General features: G+C 35.8%; 1 long non-coding RNA gene across 1 annotated transcript; it reads left to right on the top strand.

Annotated features, from left to right (window-relative positions):
* The first annotated feature begins 8223 nt into the window (after positions 1–8223).
* Positions 8224–16308, top strand: LOC109489762. Its single transcript, XR_002142874.2, has 3 exons — positions 8224–8356; positions 11568–11654; positions 16260–16308. It is a non-coding gene; the product is annotated as an uncharacterized LOC109489762 (long non-coding RNA).
* The last annotated feature ends 1500 nt before the right edge of the window (positions 16309–17808 follow it).

The following is a 17808-nucleotide window of genomic DNA, read 5'->3' as shown; positions in this document are numbered from 1 at the left end:
TTTAGTTCAGTATTACCATAGTTGGGGAAATATTATAAATTATGTTATGGATCCATAATGGTGAAAATCAGTAAGCTTAAAAGTTACCTTAAACCAGAGAAATATGCTTCATGTGTCAGGGCTCACAGATCAGGTAATAAGTAAAATTAGGCTGGCAAAAACTAAAAATGTTAAGAAAAATTTTAGGAGATAGCTCCTTTCCACTTCATTTAAGTGAAACTATTAAAGAGTCAACTACTGATTTTTAAACCTGTCTTTCATTGTAATCAAAATACCTACAGTTTTAGTCTTGCATCTATAGTGATGCGAACTATGTTTATATGTCAGAATTTAAAACCTCTTGATGTGTTTCCTTCTCGTGTGATTTTCATCACTAATTTTTGGCTGACTGTGGAAAGAGGCCAAGGAGGGAGGATATCACATGAGTCACGCTGCTCAAATGGCCATTTGAAAAACATGATTCACAAACCTTCATCAGACTTTTGGTGATCATTCTCTAATTTTTAAAAAAGTGTTACCCCTATTTGAACCTTTCTTTTTCTTTCTAAGCAATTGTACTTTACCTTTCGCTTGCGAGTGAATGGAAATAAGAGCATCCAGGCTGTATTTCTGATAGACTATTATATTCACCTTATTTGCATTTAATTGGTACTATTTAAAGTAAGGTTTTTAAAACTATTTAAGAGAAAGCCTGAAATTTTGCCTCTAATTCATGTTTTAATACAAGNAGTAAGGTTTTTAAAACTATTTAAGAGAAAGCCTGAAATTTTGCCTCTAATTCATGTTTTAATACAAGTAAATCAAATTTATTTTAGTGTTATTTTTGCAAACATTTTAATAATTTCATAATCTTTAAGATTTTTTTTTGAAATAACCACTGTTAGATTTTTGCTTCAATCTCAAATTGCTGCTTTTCCTACTCACAGCATTGAACTAAACAGGAGTTTGGAAGAAAGTGAGAAATGATTAAAAATAAAGATTATTATTATCTGTTGCTTACTTTGCACCAACAATTCTAGGTCAATAAATATTCCTGGTTTTTCTTCCAGGAAAGGGTTCAAATTTGGGCCAGTTTCATAATTACAAACTATGATAGCCCTAGGGTTTGGCCCTTTAAGCCAATTCTTTTCACTGAATTTTAAAGTGACTTCAAATAGATACAGCCCCTAACTGAGAACCTTTTATTTATACAACCCAAATACAATTATAAATGATCAGTTTTTCCACTTGCTTCTGAAGCTACTGCTGGTGAATGCACATCTGAAAATAATAGGAGAGCTAACAGGACTTTGAATTCTGGTAAAAAGCTTGCAGGGCTTCTAATGCCCAGTTTAGCTGTGTGCATGTGTGACTTTAAAAAATTAAAAAGATTTCAAAAGCAAACTGCTTTCAACATTACGTGCCATGGAAGACACGTTTAACTATTTTTATGCCATATGAGGAATAAATTCCTTTTGGTACATTAAAAAACTGTTCCGTATTTGTGAAGCCCCACTTATATAATTTAAATGATATAAAAGGAATATTGCACCCTATTTTGATAATTTCCCCATATAAATTTAAAGAATGTATTTTTTTTCCTGAGCCTCACTTCTCCATCTGGGGTAACACGGCTATTTCTTTTTCTTTTTTCTGTACCTCTGTACTCCCAGCCATGTTACTTTGCCTTTTCTCTTTTGTAATTTCTTTCACTTTTCCCCTCCTTCATAGTTTCCATTTTCCAAGAAGAAAGAATTTCAGCATTGCCCCCAGCTAACTTCTTAGTTACCCAACTATAAGAGTGTTCATTCTCTATTGAACTGATGGGGGGCACAGCCATACATGACTCCCATACATATCCAATAGAAGTACTTCAATGCGTCAATAGTGGCTGAACAGACGGTACTGTTAACTGTAATTACCAAATCTGACTTGTCATCGCTAGCATGCACTTCCCACTCTTCCCTTTTTAGACCAGTACTACACATTATATTCTTAAGGGTAAACAGAAAGTCAGCATATCAGTTCTAATTTTTTAGTAATCGCCAAAAGTAAGGGCATTTAAAATTTTTAAAGGCTATGTTTACCATCGTTTCCGAAAATAATTCTCACAGAGAAAATAATGTTCCGCTGGTGGTGGTTCTGTTTGCTTCCATTCCTGGAAGACATTCTAACTCCTCACATTGACTCAGCTTAGAATGAGAGGAAGAGGTGATCATAGATCTGACATTCACTTAGTTTTTTAGACTTACTTCCTAGGGATTGGTGACCCTGAAAGGAAATATGGTAATAGACAAACGCCTGACTGGGGAAAATGTTTATTAATACACATCCAGCTCTCAAAAATAATTTTTTAAAAAAATGGAGACAGATAAATATCCCAATTGAAAAATAGGCAAAAATGTGAAAAGGCCATTCACAAAGGAAATACAAATGGTCAATAAATGCATGAAAAAATGTTCAATTAAATTAGTATTCAAGGGAATTAATTTCTAAAGGAATGATTTTGTCCCCTATCCATTTTGCCAGGATTAATATTAGTGATTCTATTCAGTGTCAGCATAAATGAGGAGCATTCTCACACTTAAAGAGGAGCACAGAGTAGTTGTCTTTCTGAAGGGCAGATTTGCCATATTTATTTAAAGCTCTAAAAACTCTAAAACCATTAACTGTGGTTATTTCTGAGTTACGATTATGGGAGATTTGTATTTCTTCCTCTTGATTATCTATGATAATATAAAGTTTCTATAGTGAATATGTATTACTGTTGTAATAAAAATAGAACAAACATAAACTAGTGTGGTATTTTTTATATCTCCAACAAATTAATAAAGCAATGGTGTTAAGAGAGCTGAGAAATTTGCCTCTCAAGTACTCTTCTCAGTCATTGCCAGCAGGAATCTTCCAGGTAAAAATTAGTATGTAACTTGAAACATTTCAACTTATTCTAGTGATTTCTCTAGGAAGCAGATATTAATTAAACCACTCATTCAACACAGTTTTAAATGCCTCTTAAGCTGAGCACTGTGGAGTATACAAAGATAGGTTGCACGTGGGCCCCACCTCCTGGAGTTTAATATTTAACAAGAAAGAAAAGACATGTATACACGTACACGATGATAATATGAAGTGAAAATACAAAGTCTGATAAAGTAGATATAAAATACCTTTAAAGGAAGGGGGAAACTATTAGTATGTGGAAGCGTGAGGGTCAAAAACTTCCGGTGAACAAGAATATATCTATTGCTTTGTCAGTCTAAATAAATCTACTTAAAAGTCATCATAGAATCATAGTACTAGAAGGGCCACTGTAACTATATAATTATTTGTGAAATTATGAGTTTACTGGTTCTATAATAAATATTTGTTGAAAGAATCAACAGAGGGGAGAAGAAAAACTAAGAATCAGCAGAGAGTAAACCCACTTCTCTCCCTATTCAGATGAGGAAAATGAAGTTCCTTTCCTACTGAGCTAAATGCTTTGCTGGGAATTCCAGGCCTGAAACAGTGTAACCTCAGCTGGCTCCCGTCAGACCCCTTAGATGCACAGGAAGCCACAATCAGATTAATCGCCGGTAACCACAGAATGAACGTGCCCAGTGCCTTCTCCGTGCTCTTACTCATGCTGCCTCCAGTCGAACCTCAAGGTGGCAATTGAAATTCTGCCAATCATCCGAGGCTTATTTCAGGTGTTCTCTACAACACGGCTTCTTCCTGTCACCAAACTCTCCCCACCTTTAGACAGCAGAGCAGTCACTTTTTAATGACAATCTACTTTCTGCTACCTCGTTTCACACACATTTCTGTATTTGGCCCTCTGACACGATGATAAACTCCTTGAGGACTAGAATGGAGTCTTCTCCTTTTCTAATACCCAGAGCACCTAGTACAACAAATTGCTTTTTCTTAGTATAATCTTCAAATATTTGTTGAAATGAGGCCTGTAGAGGTTAAGTAACTAAGGACATACAATTTTCTAATTACAAAGCATAGACTGAACCTCAGAGTTAATATGGAAAAATGGTAGGCTCATTTTGGTATGCTGTCTAGGGAATTAAATTATTACACTGCTAAAGTGATCACAGGATAATTTGTTCTCACCTATAAAAGGTTCTCAGAACAGGGACTTTTCTAGTGTGTGTGTGTGTATGTGTGTGGACAGCATTGTATCAAGACAACAAGACTATTATTAGTTGAAAATGTCCCCATCATCTATCCCCTTCACTCCTTTTCCACACTAAAGGTTAATTTTCATTATTGACGAAGAGAACGTAACTCTGTTTAATCTCTTGTTATTCTTAGAACATGAGAAAGACCCCCAGTTAAACCTTGTTCTAACTCCTGAATGCTTTTAAATAACAAAACCTTTATAAGACATTTAAAAAAAAATTCAACATTGGCACAGTATAAATGGTCAGCTAGTATATGAATCAGGTTTATGTCTACAGAATTGTGATTCTTTTCATTGTAACCTCTTTTGGAGCATTTATTTTCAACTTAAAACTTATTTAGCTTATTCTATGATTCTCATGAAATCATTTGAAAAAAGTCATTTGCTAGGCATGGTGCTAAGTGCTTTACATATCTCATCTTTTTGAAACCTTCAACAACTGTGTTGTCCTATTTTCACAGCTCAGGACTAAGGCCCTGAACCAACCCGACGGAGCCAGGATTTGCACCCAAGTCTGTCTCATTCCAATGCCTAGGCTTTTACTCACTACACTCTGGCACACCGTCTTTAATCACTTTTCAACAGAAATATTTTGCAACTCTACATCATCCAACAGACTGGCTAAATGGGTGCTCAGGGCAAAGTAGAGGGCTCAAAGTTATGTGGCAACAATTTCCTTTATAATACAAGAAAGACAAAATGAAATAAACCTTTAAGTCTCTGTTTTAAGAAAAAGAACCAATTTTAAGTAAGAGAAAACCATGAACTAAATTAGTTGGACTTAAAATTATTTTATTTATTCAGACAATGTGTGGCAATATGCTTTAGTCTGTGCTAAATTAAAAGGAAAAAAAATTCCAAGATAGAAAACTAGGGAAAGCACTTTGCTTAGTTGACCACTCAACTAAGGCAACATAAGATAAATTTGACCAGACTCTGTTCTCTCTCAAAGGGGACAGATTTACCTGGTTTTCTAATACTCAAGGACATTCTTGCTGTCAAATTATTTTGCCATAAACCCATTTTTATCCATTTTAAATGTAAACTTCTATGTTTATAAAATCCCTTTCAAGTAATTATGAGAAGTCATAAAACATAGCTAGTGAAGGAAGCAATGATAGTTCATAAATCTACTCTTATTTTTAAGCACTTTGGGTGTTAACCAGAAACTACAGAATATTTTTTCTTCTCTTTTATATAGAGCAGCTCTTTATTTTTAATAAAAACTTCATAATAACCTTTTGTCTTTTGATAGCTATATTGAAATCCACTATCTTTTATCTGAAGACTTGTTTGCACTGGCTGCCAGATAGAGATACTCTTTGGCTAATCCTATCCCTAACCGTGGTCCCTGCTTAGCTGGTTCTGCTGTGGTGCCGTTGCTCAGTTTTGACCCCAGCCCTGGGGATGCTGGCCACATCAGGAGCCAGGTGCCATCTGAAGCACAGGAAGGGTCTGCTTTCTCCATCAAGGTCAGTCTTACGTCAACGGATTCTGTTAGAATGACATTCTCACACTAGATGACACGAGTGCTATTTTCAAGCAGAGTTTGGCTTCTCTCCTACATGTATCATCAGCTTATTGCTGTATAATAACCTATCCCAAAAACAGTAGCTGAAAAAAAACCCCACATATTATTGTTCATGAGTCTACTGATTGAAGTTCTTCTGGTCTAGGCTGGGTTTGGCTGGTATCAGTTGGGTTCTCTTATGTGTCTGCCATCAGCTGGCAGGTCAGAAGATTGGCTGGTAATCAGTTGGCTCAATTGGGACAAGTCATCCTAGCCTCTACATGATCTCTCATCCTCCAAAAGGCTAGCCTAATCCAGGAGACGATAGGGATTCAAGACAGAGTGGAAGCCCACAATGTCTCTTGAGCTTGGGCTCAGAGCTGGCACATGGTCACTTCTACCGCATCCTATTGGCCAAAGGAAGTCCCAAGGCCAGGTCAGAGTTAAAATTTCTATTCCTTGAAGGGAGAAGCTTCAAAATCGCACTGTCATGACCTCAGATACAAGAGAGTGAAGAACTGGAGCCACTGGTGATTTTCTCTGGTTCGGAGAATACACAAAGGGCATCTTCATTCAGCCCACCAGTGCTAAGCCCCATATTCTCCTCTAGATACCTGTAGTCTCTAGAACTGCCAAGAAGCAACAGCCAGTGCAGCTTGATAGGTCTTATCCCTCAGCTAATTCCAGCTGCTCTCACTTGGGGTCACGGAAACTGAAGAGACTCTTCCCTTCACTCTCCCCCAGAGGTATAGAGAATTGGAATGTGTGCAAGCCTACCGTCTCTTTCTTAGAAAGCCTAGAGAGTAGGTTTCCACGTGTCCTGCTGGTGCAAGGGAATCTAGCAAGCTTCCTAACTTCAGAAATCTCAAAAGAAGAAACTTGTCTTCAGTCTTTTTAGAAAGTCTCACCACACCTCATGAAAGCTAGATTGCGGGAGACTAATAAGAGACCCTTCAGCAGCTCTTCATTCTCTTTCTTCTAGAAGAACTCTTTCTTTTGTAGCTCCCACTACTTTGCTAATGACAAAGACAACCAAGCCAGTTGAACATTTTTTCAAACCATGAGAGGCCTCGGAAGCTAACTTACCAGACTCTTTCTTCTTTTGCACCTGGCCTTTGGAAATTTAACATCTTCCCCCCGCCTTCCCCCGTTTGCTGTCTCTATAATAATGGATAGGTGGTATGATTAAGAAGTTACTTGGGAAGGGAGCAAGGGACAACTTTAGATGGGATGGTCATAGTAAACCTCTCTAAGGTGGTGATATTAGAACTGAGACCTTAATGCCCAGAAGGAGCCAGCTCTGCAAAGATCAGAGGAAGCGAACAGCTGGTGCAGAGGCTCTGGGTAGGCAGAGCAGGGACTGTTCAATGAACATAGAAAGGCCAGGAAGGGGGTGAACAAAAGAGGGCATGTAAGGGATGATGCTGCCTGGGGCCAGATACTACAGGGCCCTTTAAGCCCTTGTAAAAAGTTTATATTTTACATTGTAAAAAACAGGAAAGTATTGGAGGGTTTAAGCAGGGAATGGAATGAACCAATTTTTTGTTTTTAAAGAATCGCTCTGGCTTCCCTGTGGAGAATAGGACTGTAGCAAGGCAACAGTAGAAAAATGAGACCAGTTCTGAGGCTGTTGTATTCCAGCCAAGAGATGATGGCGTGGCTACATTAAGGGTGTAGTTGTAGAAAGAAAGAAGTAAACAAATTCAAGAGGTATTTTAGAAGTGAACTTGATAAGACTTGCTAAAGGGCTGGATGTAGGGGCCCAGAAAAACAGAGAAGCACAAAGCAAGCCTGTATTTCAGGGACAAAAAGGGACTTTAAAAATACTTGGACCAATCATGTTTCTATGCTCGTTTTAATCAATAAAAATGAAATAGAAGTTGCTTGTTTTCAAATGTATATCCTTTAGTGAAAGGGGAGAAATTCCTGTATAAATTGTAGACAAGCTCATGTGTTGCAGTTTGTATTAGGGTGTGCTAAGGAAAGCTATTAGCCCTCCCAAGTGATTGACTATCACATCGTGGGCACAAGAGGGACAGGGGAAAGAAGGGGTGACCTAGAATCACGTGAGCTTCTCCAAGAAGACTAAAGTGCCAAGGGCTGCAAATGAAACCAGATTTTTTTTTTTTTTCCACACAGAAGGTATAATAATTAACAGCTCTTTTTGGTCCTTGAATCCGAACTGGAGTTGCTATAGCCCTAGATGCCTGCTGTCCAACCACCTTGCATTAACTGAGAAAAGGAGACAGTGGGGAAAGGAGAGAGGGATTCCAGAGAGAGAATTTAAGTAACAGATTTCTTTGCTTTTCATGAATCATAATTATAATTATGAACACAGAGACATCTACAGATGTACAGAAGTGAAAGGGAAAATTAAATACTATATTATTGAGTATTTTATAGACTTGGTGAAATAGATCAAACTCTAAAAATCTGTGTTGGTCTAGGATTTAGGTTTCTCTTAGATTTAAGCTCCTTGCCTAAGACTTGGCAAAATGCTATTTTAATAATCCAATGATTTAAATCTTGAATCTGTGTTGTTGTTTTTTTTTTAGGTGAAATAAATGACCCAGCACATCCACACCATGTGCATCCTGAAAAAGCAAGGAAGTTAATTCGGTGAATAGCTGAGGCCTGTACCACTAGTCAAGGCAGTATCCTCAGTCCTCATAAGGAGGATCAGCTCTGTGAAAAAGGTAAGGACCCTTCAATATTTTGGAGACTGTGAGTCTATTTTGGGAAAAGAGAGGAAATAATAACCTTGTTATGAAAAACTGGTATTCATAGAATAGCTTCATATGAGCAAAAGTGAATTTGAAGTAAAAATTATTCATATTTTAAGTAATTTATGTGAACACATGAAAACATAATTTTGAAATTATGTACAAATGGCAAGATGTAGTCTTTAAATGATCAAAAGTGGGGTGCCTGGGTGGCTCAGTTAAGTGTCTGCCTTCAGCTCAAGTCATGATCCCGGAGTCCCAGCATCTCCAGATTGAGCCCTGCATCAGGCTCCCTGCTCTGCAAGGAGTCTGCTTCTCCCTCTGCCCCTCTCCCCACTCTTCTGCACTCTCTTTCTCTCAAATACATTAATAAAATCTTTAAAAAATTAAAGAAAAACAAATGATGACAAGAAAATGAATTCCGAAGGCTTTCTGTGCCTTTCCTCTTAATGAAACTCTCTGAGGGTGTGGTCTGTGGGCCCAGAAAGATTTGGAATAGCTCCTGCCTCTGAAACAAAGAAACTTTTCACTTGATGGTACACAGATGGGTTTGAGTACAGTGACCATATCACTTCTTTCCAAATGGGCACACTTTCAAGAGTGAAAGGAGGCTCTATGACTGGTATTACAGGACGAGTATAAATGTCCATGTGATAGCCCTAGATTTAGAGCACACAACAAACCAACAAAGTGTCAACAGAGGGGAAGGGCCTAGTGTAGTTATCTTTGTATTTAGACTTTATTTTCACAAATCAGATTGGGACCTAAGTAACTATGGATCCATGAAAGCCCCCAATCACTTGCTCCAGGATCTTAAGCTTCTGTACAAGTTTTGTTGCTTTGTCACTTTACCTGTAGGGCCTAAGACTCCCTTAGTGTCTGTGCTACTATGTTATGTATCTTATGGTTCTAAAGTAACTCTCTGGAGGCTCACTAATAATAATGGGCCCCTTTCACCAGAGCATGACTTGTGCTTCAAGAAAAACTGAATTATCCTGTTCTAACATCTGTTCCTTGTGTATTTAAGATAAGGTTACAGTTCCTAGTACTGCTGTACAATTTCTTCATGGTTTCATATTGGCGCCCATATAAATAACTTAATGAGTATAAAAGGTATCTTTTTATAAATAAAATTAAAACCCCAATCCTATATATTGTCAACCCATGCTGTGTAAATATAATGGACTTTTAAAATGAATGTGTGTGTGTGTGTGTGTGTGTGTGTGTGTGTGTATGCATGTGTGTTCTTCAGAGAATGTTGAATGTGTGATTGGGTTGAAGGAATTCTCATAAAGATAGATTGTGTACTATAAAAAAATTGGATGACATGAACAAGAGAGATTAAATGCTATATAATACTAAGGAGAACACATGCCCAAATTGTCTTCTTATAAAAAAGGAGCATTTATAAGTTGCAGCTGGCTTTGGTTAATACCTTGGTAATTTACAAGGTTGGAGCATTTGGTTTTGTGTTTTATTTGGAGATGCAAGAAAAAAAATAGAATCTTTATTCATCAAATAATCAAGAGGTTCTAATAACATAGAACTTTATACACAGTAGGATATATACAAAATATATATGTATATAAACACACAAACATATATTCTATACAATAAATATATATTGAGTTCCTTGAACTGTTTTTACTTCTTGGAAAACAATCATTAACAGGGCAGATAAGATTTTATGTTCTTTACATGAATTGTGATGGAAAAATTAATTGAGATGAAAATAGCTACAAATATTTCCACCAATACTTGTGGTTTAACCAGTTGCAGATATGTATAAGGATTCTTCCAGGTGAGAGAGAATTTGTGAATAATATTCAGCAAATAATTATCACCTAAAGGCTTGGAAAAGTTGAAAACCTCCTCGAAATGCTTTCTTAGTATACATTCAACATTCATTCATTCAACAAATATTGAGTGCTACCACGTGCGGGCAACTGTTGTAGTCATTGAGATACAAAGGTGAACAAAATGAATTGTCTTCCCTCCCAAGGAAAGAGATGGATAGCAACTAGAGAAATAAGTGAACAATACATACTACGTCAGATGGTGAAAATGAAGCAAGGAAGGAGATAGTGCCAGGGTGGATGGTGAGGGAAGGCAGGGCATAGGTTAATATGTTATAAAAGTGCCTGGGGCCTCTCTGGAAAAGTAACATTTGAGCAGAAACCTGAAAGAAGTAAGGGAATGAATGATGGAGACACCTGGGGCGGGGGAGGGGAGAAGTTTTCAGAAAAAGGAAAAGTCCTGCGTTGGGAATAGGCTTTGCAAATTCAAGAAACACCCCAAATGCCAGAGATGCTGAAATGGAGCAACGGCGGGGAGAGGAGCAGGCGGGGAGAGAAGTAGGCGGGGAGAGAAGACAGCGGAGGGGCTGGGTTGCCTCCGGTAACTGCTGCAGGACAGTCTACTCTGGAAGATATGCCGGCAGTACAAAGAGGTGTTCATTTGAAGAATATTGGACATTTTAAAAGAAACTGCTCTACTCTATTTTGGTCTATTTATCCTATTAAATTCTTTCTAGACTCTTTATTTCTCATGCTGGTGATAAAAATGTGTCATCTTCAGGCTATGTGTGTAAAATGAGATTTCTGAAATAACTTCACTTTGCTGAGATTTTTTTAAATTTACTTTTTGGCAAATGATACAGCATCCACTCACTGAAGTATCTTTCAGTGGAGAATTTATGAAAAAAAAAAGCAAGGACATTTATTCCATTTCTGGAAATCATGATATGTTTAGCTGCTAGACAAGTGAAAGATTTTCTGGCCAATCTGCTATGTGAAGGAAAAACATTCTCTCTTTCTCTCCTGTATATGTGTGTAACTGCGTATATGTAATATGTATACCTGTATTTTTAAAAAATCTATTCTTAGCTCGTGAGGAACCTAACCTTGTCTCAAATTGTATAGAATTTTTAAAAATTCTCTAGTTTTGGGTAGGTGGGCTATGGATTGATGGGGGAGATATTGGATATTTTCTTTCAGGATTAAGAAAAGTGCCAAAGAAAAGGAAAAAATAAAACCTCCAAAGGCAAAAAATATTTCTCACTCATATATGATCTCTATATATGTATGTATATCCAGATCTGTCTATATATAGTTGTATAATTGAGCTTATGGATTTTCAATTGTCCCTGAAAAGACTTTTTTTTTTTTTTTTTTTCTGTTCTTAGCTTAAAACCTTAGGCATCATGGAGTAATGGTTAAAAGCTTTGGGGTCAGACAGACCTGAATTTGAATTCCACCTTTGCCACTTTCAGGTAGGGAGACTAACCTCACTCATTTTTTTATTTTATTTTTTATTTTTTATTTTTTAAAGATTTTATTTATTTATTTGACAGAGATAGAGACAGCCAGCGAGGGAGGGAACACAAGCAGCAGGAGTGGGAGAGGAAGAAGCAGGCTCATAGCGGAGGAGCCTGATGTGGGGCTCGATCCCACAACGCCAGGATCATGCCCTGAGCCGAAGGCAGACTCCTAACAACTGCGCCACCCAGGCGCCCCCACTCATTTTTTTAATTATTATTTAAATTCTAGTTAGTTAATATATAGTGTAATATTGGTTTCAGGAGTAGATAACCTCACAGAGAAACTAACTAAATGCCTACCTCACAGAGAAATTAACTATTATCTGATATAATGTATACGGGAACATTCAGAACAGTATCTAATATGTAGTAAATGCGCAATGGAGCATAGTTAAAATGATTTCTTAACTCCTCCCGTAGTCTCTCATTTCCTATGTTCAGCCATTCACCATTTTATATTAACCCTTCAACAGCAAGCTTATGAGTTCTGCCTTTTATCTGTGTCTCTAATACAATGAACTAAATCACCCTTTTATTCATTCATCCGATACAGGGACTATGCTAGGAGACAACGAGAACAGTGAAAAGCATGGAGAATTGCCGTTAAGCTTTCAGTCTAAATGGTACTGCCTTGAATACTAAATTTAGATAAGATATCCCCTCAGTATCTAGCACAGGGCCAAACATTGAGAATATTCCAAAATAGCCATAGACTTAGTCTTGTAGAATTAGGAAAGAACCTAGAGATAATCCTGTATAAACCCCCTACTTTTAAATAAAAGTTTGTGGCTAAGCATAGCTCAATATTGTAAGGTGATGCTTCAAGTAGTATGAACAAAGTAGTTTTGCTTATCACAATAACAGAACCTTTATTTGTTAGATGAGAAACAGTGACGGAAGACTTTATATTGTTCAGTGTTAGAAAAGTTGTTAGAATTAGAGGTGGGACTGGAAGATATTGTAGTTAACAGACATGAACTTTAAAATAATTACAAATACATGTCCAAGAAATTAGATGAAAAGATGGAGAATTTTAAATAGAAACTTAATGATATGAAAAGTAATCAAGTGGATATTCTAGAGGGAAAAAAAACCCTCACAATAATTGAAGTTAGTTAAATAAATGGGTTTAATAGTAAATTAGACACAGTGGAAGAGAAGATTGGTGAAACTGGAAGAAAAGTCAATAGAAATAACCAGATGGAAGAATGAAGACCAATGAATAGAAAATAGCTGTAAAGTCATCAGGACAAAATGAAATATCTAACATACATGTAATTAGAGTCTCTGACGAAAAGAACAGGTCAATAATGTATTTGAAGAGATAATGATCAATATTTTTCCAAGACTGATGAAAGGTACAAAACTACAATTTCAAGTAGTGCTACAAAGCTTACAGGTTCAAGAAGTGTTATAATACCCAAAGGATAAATGCAAAGAAAACCACATCTACAAACATCATACTAAAGCTGTAAATTAAATAACCAACTCCCAACACATTTCTAACAATGTGTATTTTGTGAAAAGCACTCTGTGTGAAAAAATGGAGAGAATATATAATTAGAGAACTTTTAAAATAAAAAGTTACATTAAATATAAGGCAGGGGCACCTGGGTGGCACAGCGGTTAAGCGTCTGCCTTCGGCTCAGGGCGTGATCCCGGCGTTATGGGATTGAGCCCCACGTCAGGCTCCTCTGCTATGAGCCTGCTTCTTCCTCTCCCTCTCCCCCTGTGTGTGTTCCCTCTTTCGCTGGCTGTCTCTATCTCTGTCGAATAAATAAATAAAATCTTTAAAAAAAAAAAAAGTTAAATATAAGGCAAAGTTCACCCATTTTTAATTAGCATATTTTTGTGTGCTCTTTTTAAAAATGTTTTATCATCAAGTGATGAGTATATTTTGCTACATTATCTTCTAAAATTTTTATTTTTATGCTTATATTTAGATCTATAATCAAGTCAGAATTGAATTAAAAAAAAATATGGTGTCATGTAGGAGCTACCTCTTCATCATGTGTTGAAACCATGTTTTGATATTCTCTTCTCCACTGCCCTGCATGCCATTTTTGACATAAATCATACATACATGGGTTTGTCTCTAGGTCCTCTATTCTGGTCTATTTGTCTATCTTTTTTTTAAAGATTTTATTTATTTATTGGAAAGGGAGAGTGAGTGAGAGAGAACATGAGCAGGGAGAGGGGCAAAGGGGGAAGGAGGATGGGCAGAGGGGAGGGAGCAGCTGAGCTGGGAGCCCAACATGGGCTCCATTAGATCCGGGAACTCCAGGATCATGACCTGACTTGAAGACAGGCGCTTAACTAATTGAGCCACCCAGGCACCCCCTATTTGTCTATCTTTGCCCCCATACCTCACAGTCTTAATTTATAAATCTTAATTACTGTAGGTTTACAATAAATCTTGATATTTGAAAGTAAGTCCAACTTTCATCATCTTCTTTAAGATTGCTTTGGTTCTTTTCATTTCTCTACACATTTTGGAATCTTCTTGTTGATTGATACACATTTAAAAAGTAACTTCTGAGATTTTGATTGAAATAACATTGAAATGGATTAATTTGTGGGAAACTGGTATCTTTACATTAGCAAATTTACAAGTCATAAACATGGTATATACCTCCATTTATTTAAGTATTTAAAATTACCTCTATTTATGTTTTGTAATTTTCTGTATAGAAGTCACACAATCTTATTAAAATTATTCCTTTGTATTTCATGTCTTTATTGCTATTTATAAATGATTTTTGTAAAAAGAAAACTTTGTTTGATAATTACATGCTGCCAGTATAGAAATATAAATAATGTTTATATAGTGATCAGTGACATTGCCAAATTTACTTGTTAATTTCAGCAGTATATAAAATATATAAAAATTCTTTGGAATTTTCTACCATTCAATTATGTTATCTATGAAAAAGGAGAGTTCTATTTATTTCCCTCTACTCCTCATATTCTTTATTTCTTTCTTGCCTTCTTTAATCAAGTATTCCTAAATCCCATTTCCCCTTTGTTATTCCATTTGTTATGTATTCTTTTGCTGTTCTTCTATTGGATATCCTGGAGATGACAACATGAATACTTATCAGAGTCTCATAAAATTTAGTACTCCCACACAATTCAATTATCTTTGAACACTTTATTTACTTCCCTCCCCCTTCTGTGTGTCTGTGTATATAACGAAAAAGATTAAACAAGTGAATAAAGCTAAATAGATTTTGACTGACAAAACCAAATGTAATGTATTTTTGAACTTAATATATGTATAATTAAATTTACATATTTTATAGATGAATGTAGATTATATGCCATTAAATAGAGCGCACAAAAATACACTAATCAAAAATGAGTGAACGTTGCTTTATATTTAATGCAACTTTTCATTAAAAATTTTATCTCTTGGGGGACGCCTGGATGGCTCAGTTGGTTAAGCATCTGCCTTCAGCTCAGGTCATGATCCTAAAAATTTGTTGAGTGTTGGCTATTTTATCTTTTTTTTTTTTTCCATTGGCCCTTTCTTTTTTCTATAACTTTTCCATAATTCATAAAATATTTTAAGCAAGTAACAAAATTTTAAAATGCATTATTGATAGTCTTGTTTATAAGTTCACCATCCAGATAATAATGTTTTGTTTTCATATAATCTTTGCAACAATATTTTGAAAGAAATCTAAAACTAAATCTCTCTTTATGTTCATTATTTATAAACCATAGATCACAGAATTTTAGAGTTGGGAAGACTTGAACAGATTGCACTGGATGGTGTCTGCAGTGAAGAAAACTAGAGTCTAGATTTGTTCAGTTCTGTCCCCACAATTACAAGCATGGTAATGTTGTGGCCAAGAGAGAAGCCAGGATTTTTTTATACCCAGAACAGAGCTTTCTTTCTTTATATATTTCAACCATTAATAAAAATTCATATCTACATTGTAGATATGAACAATAAATAATAATAAATAATATAAAATAATGCCTGATACTCCCCTCATTCTGACATAATCTTATTTTTAATATAAATTTGTTATTAAATATAACAATAACATATATAAAGCATTAAAATGACTTTTTTTCCTGTAAGCTTAGAAACAGACATTTTTGTCCTGGTTCTAATAATCTATATTTATAATGCCTGCATAATATTCCAAAAATTAGGTGTTGTTAATCATTTTCCTACTTTAGAGTGTTTAGATTTTTTCCTCTTTTCATCTACTAGAAACATGATGAACATATATGTGAAACTGGAGTTTTCCACAATTGAGATTACTTGCTTAAGCTATGGTCCCTCAAATTTCCACCTTCTTATGACTCTTGATATATACTGCTAAATTACTAAAAAGTTCTATAATATCATCAACAATATAAAACATGCTATTTCAATAATGAGAAAGGGTCCTTTTTAAAATTTTCAATTCCAGTAAAGTTAACATACAGCATGATATTAGTTTCAGGTGTACAATATAGTGATTCAACAAATCTATCCATTACTCAGTGCTCATGAAGGCAAGTGTACACTTTTTTTTTTTTAAGATTTTATTTATTTGACAGGGAGAGACACAGCAAGAGAGGGAATGCAAGCAGGGGGAGTGGAAGAGGGAGAAGCAGGCTTCCCACCGATCAGAGAACCAGATGCGGAGCTCGATCCCAGAACGCTGGGATCATGACCTGAGCCAAAGGCAGCCACTTAAGGACTGAGCCACCTGTGCCCCAGTAAGTGTACCCTTAATCCCCATTACCTATTTCACCCATCCTCACCCACCTCCCCTCAGGTAACCATCCATTTGTTCTCTATAGTTCAGAGTCTGTGTTTTGGTTTATCTCTCTTCTTTTCTCCTGTTTGTTTGTTTTATTTCTTAAATTCCATGTATGTGTGAATTCATGGGGTATTTTTATTTATATAAATAATTTGTGATTTATCTTTAATTACTGAAAATAAAGCATGTATTTTCCATGTTTATTCTTGTTTTTACTCTTTTGTAAATTTTCTGTTCAGATCCTTTTTCTAGGCATATATTTTAGTGGATTTTTTGCCCTGTGTATTCTTTTTATCTATTGATCAATTGATCAATCGATCTATTTTCTATAAAGAGGATATAATTTCTGTATCTGTTATATTTGCTAAACTTTTTGTCTATTTCTGCTTTAGTCTCTACTACTACATCCATCACAAAATAATCTAGTTATAAGAAATTACGATCTTTACTAAGTTTACCTAGAAGAAAAGGCAAGTAATCACTATTATGACTAGTAGATTTTCCTTCTTTTTCTTATTTTAGAAGATGATCTGAAAGTGTTTTTGAGTGTTCCTTTTCATTATGAAGATATCATTCTTCAGTTGTGTCATAGTAGAGTTTATGAGGTTCAAGTTCACCATTATATAGTTTTAACATCACACAGAAATCCCAGGCAAATGTCTATGAGTAAATTAACTAGACCTTTGCTAGTATGAATTTGCAGTTAAACTAATTCATTTATAAGTGCATCAGAGTTGTAAATTTACATACACCACAATTTGGATGTGTATATAATGTGACTTCTTCATTTCTCTATAACACATCTAATTTTTAGGGCCACACTTACCAGGAAGTATGGTTGAAATACCAAATTTAGCCCAATCTGACTCAAAATTAGTCAATCCAACTATCTAAACAAACTTTGAACATAATCCTAAAGTAACCCTGCAACAATTTCTCATTCTCTTTCCTCTATTTCTCTTCAAGATGGCATTTGGATGTGAAGGAGAGAAGTGTAAACCACCTCATGGCATTGAGGAAGAGACGGACTTTGGCCTCATGCTGGTCCTTGGATATGCACTGATCGACCAAACACTAAAGTTTGTTTGTCATTTATTGATTGTGATAGCAAAAACTTTTTAAAAACCGGTACAACATGGGCACGTAAGAACACAGATACTGGCTATAAACAACCAGTACAGTCATACTATGCATGTTGGATGAATCACAGCTCTGCACCTGCTGCTAATGTCTGATGCTAACAAATCCCTTGTCTATCCCATCTTGGCTTAGTTAGGATCCATTGGCTTCTTCCAGCTGACCAGGTCTCTCTAATCTTGTACTGAAAATCCCTGCCCTGCCTT

This window comes from Ailuropoda melanoleuca, chromosome 19, assembly GCF_002007445.2.
Source record: "Ailuropoda melanoleuca isolate Jingjing chromosome 19, ASM200744v2, whole genome shotgun sequence".
Taxonomy (NCBI): Eukaryota; Metazoa; Chordata; class Mammalia; order Carnivora; family Ursidae; genus Ailuropoda; species Ailuropoda melanoleuca.
This window is presented reverse-complemented; position numbering and strand designations above follow the sequence as displayed.